This window comes from Otolemur garnettii, unplaced genomic scaffold (assembly GCF_000181295.1).
Source record: "Otolemur garnettii isolate 467f Iridium unplaced genomic scaffold, OtoGar3 scaffold00113, whole genome shotgun sequence".
NCBI lineage: Eukaryota > Metazoa > Chordata > Mammalia > Primates > Galagidae > Otolemur > Otolemur garnettii.
The window spans coordinates 5353522-5360630 of record NW_003852508.1 but is presented as its reverse complement, the minus strand read 5'-3'; the positions used below and the strand labels follow the sequence as shown (position 1 = coordinate 5360630).

The 7109-nt window shown below is 42.6% G+C and overlaps 1 protein-coding gene across 1 annotated transcript in view; it reads right to left on the bottom strand.

Moving 5' to 3' along the window:
* Positions 1–6283, bottom strand: part of LOC100941173 (extracellular sulfatase Sulf-1) — a 178219-nt gene extending 171936 nt beyond the window's left edge. The window contains exon 1 of the mRNA XM_003797255.2: positions 5957–6283. The gene's annotated coding sequence lies outside the window, so the exon portion shown is untranslated. The remainder of the gene's footprint in view (positions 1–5956) is intronic.
* Positions 6284–7109: the final 826 nt, after the last annotated feature.

Below are 7109 nucleotides of genomic sequence, written 5' to 3'. Positions count from 1 at the left end.
ATTGTTGTTTGGCGGGCCCGGGCTGGGGATTCGAACCCGCCACCTTAGGTGTATGTGGCTGGCGCCTTAGCCACTTGAGCCACAGGCGCCGAGCCAGAATATTTTTTATTTTACATTCCACAAGAGCTATCTGGGCTATTGCCAGTTCCCAGATTCCACTCCCACTGCCAACCCCCTTCTAGCTTTGTGTTAGACTTTGATTAGTAGGACATGAAATTTGTATTTTAATCCTGAGAGACTATACCTTTTACAATTAAGACTTTTCATCTAGAAATTCAGTGTCTGTTCCTTTATTTAGCACAGTGGTTGACTATCAACCTTCCCATTATAGTTGAACAGTGGCCGGTCTGAGTCCCTTAGACTTGCATTTTAGAACATGTAGAAATTGGTTTCTACAGTTTGTGCCTGTGTAGCAAGACACAAAAACAAAATAGCAAAAAGAACAAAAAAAAAAAAAGGAAAAAAAGAAAAAGAAAATAAACAGTATAAGAAAAGATTATACCTTTGAGGGTAAAGTGGAAGCTACAATCATTGTTTTGATTTTAAAAGGCTTAATACACTAGTGGGCAGGAGTACCTGGACCACGTATCCAGAGGGCAAAGAGGACTCGCTTAGCTGCTACAGCTGAAGGGGATGAAGCCACATGACCGTTAACGCTTCCCTTTGAAAATTCTGTAGACCAGTTTGTTAGGACGAGGAAGGGGTCTCTGCCACCTTGCTCCCAGCCTAAGCAGTTCCAGTTTCATTCCTCTCCCTGGCCAGGGCAGGTGCAGACCAGATGAGCAGGGTCGGAAAGAATATCCTTTGATCTATCCCAAGATCCTGAGTGACCAATGTCCAAGGACATATTTGCTAAGTGGTATTCAGTGTCTTGTGAGAGAATTTCTCAGTCAGCTGCACTTCTGGGGAAAAGGAAAAGATAGAAGGCTCGTGTTTGATGGTAGGTGTAAAGTCTGGGAACAGGCAAGAGGCTCAAGCTGCTTACTCTGAGCTTATTTTGTTCAATTTGATCTGCAGGTAAAAGATGGCAAAGGTCCAAGCCTCTCGTTCTGTCTAAATGGTATCTTGCTTTACCTCTTACTTCTGCAAGTTTGACCTGACTCTCCACGGCATTTTGTCAAGTTATTATTTCTTTCTAAATAATGTACCTGGAGGAAGGAAGAGGAGCACGTAACTCTAGGCGGATCCAACTCCCTGGTGGGGTCACTGATTGGGTCCTTTGCTCCTCAAAGTGCTGAGCCTGGTGTCTGTTCTTTATTGGCCTTAATCAGGACCCAGGACTGTTACTTCCCACAACCTGCAGTCAGCTGTCACTGTTGTCCCTGTAGATCCCTTAACTCAGATGCTCCAAATCCTTAAATGCCAAAAGCAACTCCCTCTCTGTCTCTCCCCACCCCATTCTCCTGCCTTTGCTAGCAGAAAGAAATGGCAAAGGGAGACACAGTATAAATAGATAGGATTAATGATCAATACGGACGCGTTGAGCATGCCCACATTCTACACCTGTATCTGTGTATGCTCCTGTCACCCGCCTCTTCCTCCAGTTTATTGAACCTTCAATATATGACATGCTCGGAGCTAAGATGTCTATTTCCAGTTTACAGAGGAAGAAGCTGAAACTCTGAAAGGGTTAATCACCTGTCCAAGGCTGCAGAGCCAGTGAAAGGGGGAACCTAGGTTAGAACATAGGTCCCTTTGAATCCAGAGCCTGTACTCTCCTGCTCCAGAGCCAGTTGGGGATTTTAGCTGATAGAAGAGCAGCCAGCAGATACCATTTCTGCCACAGCTAAGGAAAGCTGAACTCCATAGAGAATTTTTCTATAAAATTTAAGCTTAATTTAGGGTAATTCTTTTATATTCTATCTTAGTGGCATTTTTCCCTAAACTTCCCCAAAATGTAACCAATTGAGTTTTATAATTTTTTTCATTTCCAGCCATAAGTGGGGAAAAACCCATGAAGGGTCAGTTAACGGCTTTAAAGTGGAAAATCTAGAGATTGAAAAGTGCCTGGGACGTTTCAATATCCTAGTGAGTCAGTAAACACAGTTTATTAGTGTCTTCTGTGGGGCAGAAGTGGAACAGGCCAGTACCCACTAGTGTCTCTTTGAAGTGGATAAAAAAGCAAGTTATGAAGCAGAATTTACAAAATAGGCAATTGTGCTAAGTGCAATCCCTAGATAACTAACGATCATCTTCAACGGAAGAAAAATTTTACTGGAAGAGGTGATAGTCAGGGGAGGCTTCCTGGAGGAGGCAGAACTGAAACTGAGACTTTGAAGAATGAGCATACAGAGGTGATGAGTATGGACCGTGTGGGGCATTGCAGACACAGGCTTATGGATGTTGGACCAGAAGGAACTGTGCACATGATGATAAACTCTCATTTTGCAGATCAGATGGCAAACTAGAATGGGTAGGGCTGAGAAGAGACTAGAAGGTGAGGCAGGGAACTGGCCTCTGTGGCTGGAGGGAAGGGTGGACTTTTGATGTTGTCGGGATCTGGTGAGGAGATGTGTTTGGAAGGTTGGGGCCAAATAACAGGGGGCCAGCCTAGGAGTCTGAGAAGTCTGAACTTGACTTTGTGGGTAATGAGGGTCCATGTGATGATGCCCAGACGTGAAATGCTCTGATGAAAGTGATGTTTTGGGCAGCTCAGTCTGCAAGTGGTGGACGGAAGAGGGAAATGGAAGCAGGAGGGCTGTTTAGGAGGCTGTTGCAATGACCCACGTGCAAGATGATTATTGCGCTGAGAAAGTCCCCAGGGGTCAGATTTGGGAGACATTCTAAAGAAAGGACTCAAATAATTTGATGACGGATTGGCTAAAGGGGAGAGGGGAATATTACAGAGAAAAAAAAAAACAAACAGGCTAGCTCTCTTCCTCCCCAGCAAACTGAGATAGAGTAAAAAATGTTTTAAATGGGAACCATATTTCAGGACAAACTTTTTTCCATAAAATATCCTCTTTCAAAATGTTTTTCACGGCTCTAACCTAAATTAAAGGTGAATTTACCATATAAACATACATTTAATTTCACACGTGAACCCTCTTTTCCCCCAAAGTCAATGATGATGATAAAAATAATAATCTGTTTAGGATTAGCTTAATTTTTAATCCCCTTAAATTTACATCATGCTTTCCACACAAAAATATTGCACAGGGAAAAAAGAACCAGATGTCCTGACCTGGCCCATTGGTTGACCTCGTCCATGTGGCAATGGTTGGGGAAATCTCTGTGCTATATATAGCTCAGTATCAGAAATCCTGCTGTAAAGATTTTTAAAGAATAGTCACATAAATTGTCTCCAAAGGAAACAGAGAAGTAGAACCCTTTCAGTTCCTTGATGAAGGCCCCCACTCATAACTGACCACAGGTTTAGTTACTACCTGGACTAATCATGTATTTGAGGATTCTACACTACCATACATGTGAATTTTTGTAACTTTCAGGAATCAAACTTTCAGATCGATTTTTTTCCCTCTAAGATTTTTTCCCCCTTAATTCATATCTAGCTAGAAGACTGTATCAACAGCACAAATGGGGACCCTCCCACCCCCAGTCATGTTCCACTTCCCTGGGAGGGGATGTCCAGGGTGCTCAAACACTTCGACAGCTGTTAGAACACTGATGGGAACTTCATGTGTGTTGCCAGCACATGTGCTGTCAGGAAGAAACCAAATGTCAAACGGAGGTATGCAGAAGTCACCATAAATACGTCTCCGAATGTTTACCATCTGGAACAGTAGATTTAAATTTTGACAAGAAACTGGGATTGCCCTGCGGGCACTGTCTTTTAAGTAAGTTCATATTACCCCGTTGTGGGGATGAGAACATGACTTTGCCTTTTCAAGGTGAGAATTTATCATTTCTCAACACTTCTTGTTTCCATCCTGCCTAATCCTGTGTGCAATTGATTTGGGGGGTGGGGGAGGGGATTCTCCTATATTGTCAAACTCTTGGGCAAGCGGCCCGTGATGAGCCTGCAACATCACAGACACAGGCTGGTAGCACCCCTGTTCCTAAAGGAGCACCTTGCCTTTGTTAGAATGCCATCACCGCCACATCTCAGGAGGAAAATCCAGCCTGTGAGAGGGAACTTTACTTTCTCCTGAAATATTTCTGTGATAGTGAAAAATAGCCCCGGTAGTCAGCACCATGCCTGCTGTCTGCTGTCCATGTAGTTCTAATCCTTGATACAACACCAGATACGAGTGTGCCTTTCTGTCTTTATTTTTTTTAAACCCCAGTTTGATTGTAAAGCCAACATGGAATGACTGGAATTCCAAAAGACTTCGGCTTACGAACTTAGTCCTATTTTGGTTATGTAATATTGGGAACCAGATAATACTCAGTCGGAGTCACTGCCTGGCTTATTTATGAGGATAATGTCCTTCCTGAAGGAGATTTTTGAGACTATAACTAGAGAACATTCTTAATAGCAACTAGACACCATATGGAAATATGTTTTAATCTTAACTTTTCGAAAAAAAGAATTTTAAGAAAATCACTTGTAGGGTTGCAAAAATATACACAATGCAACTCGAAACATAATTGTACAGGCACCTTTATGCCGTTAAGTGCTGAAATCACTGAGCACTAGCCACGAATCCTGTTATTCAACCTCCTGAACAGCTCCTATTTCAGAACGACTTATCTACAGTATTATTCACAGAATCTCTCACCTGCAAAGGGTGAGGACAGTGTCAGGTTTCTCTCCCAAATGTGGAAGTCCAGGAGGAATCAGAATTGCACAGTGCAGGTATATGACATTGGTATAGGAGGCTAAGTCTGTAAGGTGGCATCGACTCACCCATGCTGCTAAACAATTTGAAAAATGAAAATTTTATGTTTTAATCCCTGTGAGAAGAGGGCATCACTTTGAAAGCTCTTTTTATACTAAAAGTTAAACATAGTATATAAACCCTCTCGTTACATTCAATTTTAATTTGGGTGGGTGTTTTTGGCAGAGTGGTTAACGGCTACTCACATATACGATGACAACTCATTTTATGTTACTTAGGCACCAGATGACTATTAATTTCCAATGACTACTTTATAATTAAAACCTTTTTTTCTTTGTTTGTGTATAACTGAACCTGAAAAATCTATGTACATTTAATTAACACTTCGGATAGCCTGTTTAAAACCTATAAATGTCGGGACTCTTAATGATCCATTACAGAGATGCTACTTTAGTTTTCCATGACTTGTAAAACTTTCACAAACAGATCTGCAAATGAATTACCTCCATCTGCTCCCCGTGCAGCTGCAAAGAGGGCTGTGTTAAAAAGTGTTTTCCTCCTTCCTCCTTCTCTGCTTTTCTCTCAGCTCTAAGCATTTTTGTTCCAAAGCCGACCCATCGGCTCCTCAGAGGGTAGCCCCTTCTCTCTAGGAGTTCCCAAACTTTAGAGTTAATCTCTGAGAATTTTTGTAAAAAAACAAAACAAAACAAAACAAAAAAACAAACCACTTGGCTCCATCATAAATCGGACAAAATGTACCTTGCACAAATCGGTGAAGAAAGCGTTTCCATCTCTGCTAGCAACTCAGTCAGAGACTCTTCTTGATAAATCGAGCAGCGAAATGCAACAGTTTGAAAGTGAATTCTGATTTGGAAAGCTAAAATCGATGCTTTCTGAGCCTTATCGACTCTTTATGAGCAATATACGGCTTCCGTTTTGAGGCTACAGCAGGGAGAGTAAAGGGGACCCACACGGCTCTAAAAGACATTTCTTTTAGCTACACCTTCAAAAGCAAAGCATGAGGAGTGTTAGTCTACAAAGACAGCCAGGCATCAAGTTATGTTCACTGTCATCTGTCAGCCGTACAATAGCAGCATTGATAGGACAGCAACAACTGGCTTTGACAAGTGTGCTGTGCTAGCATTCCATTCAAAACTATGCAGAGAGAGAGAGAGAGAGACAGAGAGAGATGCATTCAATGCCTTTTACTTTACCTGAAAAAACAACTGCTTTTCTTGTGGCTGCTGGAAATGAATTCCTCCTCTTCCTCCAACAGCAAAGTAGTTCTAGTGCCTGCAACTCTCGCTTGGAGAAGACCACACAGCTCCAGCAAGGCAGCCTTCCCTCTCTTAATCCCCACTCGAATGTGATGACACACACTAACCCCAACCATCTGTTGAAACACGTCCTCAAGCACTCAGCACAGTGGTGTGTCAAGACAAGCTGCCCAATCCAATTGCTGGGGCTGGGTGTCTCCTACGGATTGGAGGCTGAGGGCAGGGATGAAACTGGAGGTCTGAGAACTCCCAGTCAAGTAACCTGAGATTTTCGGAGAGAAAGGGCTGCTATAAAAAGAGGAGAAGTGGGAGGTGCTACGGCGAAGGTGGAGGGAGTGAATTATTCTGGTGGCCAGTTGTGCGTTACTTTTCACAACTCCTTGGGTCCCCCCCCACGGGATGACTGGGACCCTCAGCAGGACGCATAGAAACGCTAAAAATCTTTTACTGCCAATCTATTGAGGGCAATCTTCTCGGCAAGACACTCCCCGCCCCCCCGCAGGAGATAAAAGATTCATCTTCACATGCTGCTCAAGTGTTAATGTAGGAGTCGTTTGCACTGAAATGTGACATCTACATTTTGAAATCTAAACTCCTACCTTCCTTTGATTCGATCGTGGCTGCCTCCAACATTCCTGGGAGGGAAGGGGGGTTGTGGGGGATGCAGCCGAGAGTAGAAACTTCTCTATTGCCATATACAGCTTTTCACTGTTTGCCACAGGCTGAACTTCAGAAATAGTCAATGAAAATCATTTTCGTTTCTACTCATGTAAAATAGCACGCGCTCCCATAGAGAAAGGTGGCTTTTTAATCACTTGCTGCTTTCACAGACATCTCTTTGTACAAGCACTTGGTACCACAGGGCTGCACTCTGTCATTGATTATTTTTATTGGCTTCTAGTTAATTGCACTTATAATGTCCATATAGCTCAAACAGCTCATTAACAATTTTGCTTTGAAATGTTTTCAATTTTTGGTCATTTCAATACCTCATTCTTAAAGTGCTTTTTTTTTTCTAGTTCTCCAAACTTTTTTGTAAAACTAATTACCTGATGGCAGCCTGAACCAGAAAACGCCTATACTTGTTACA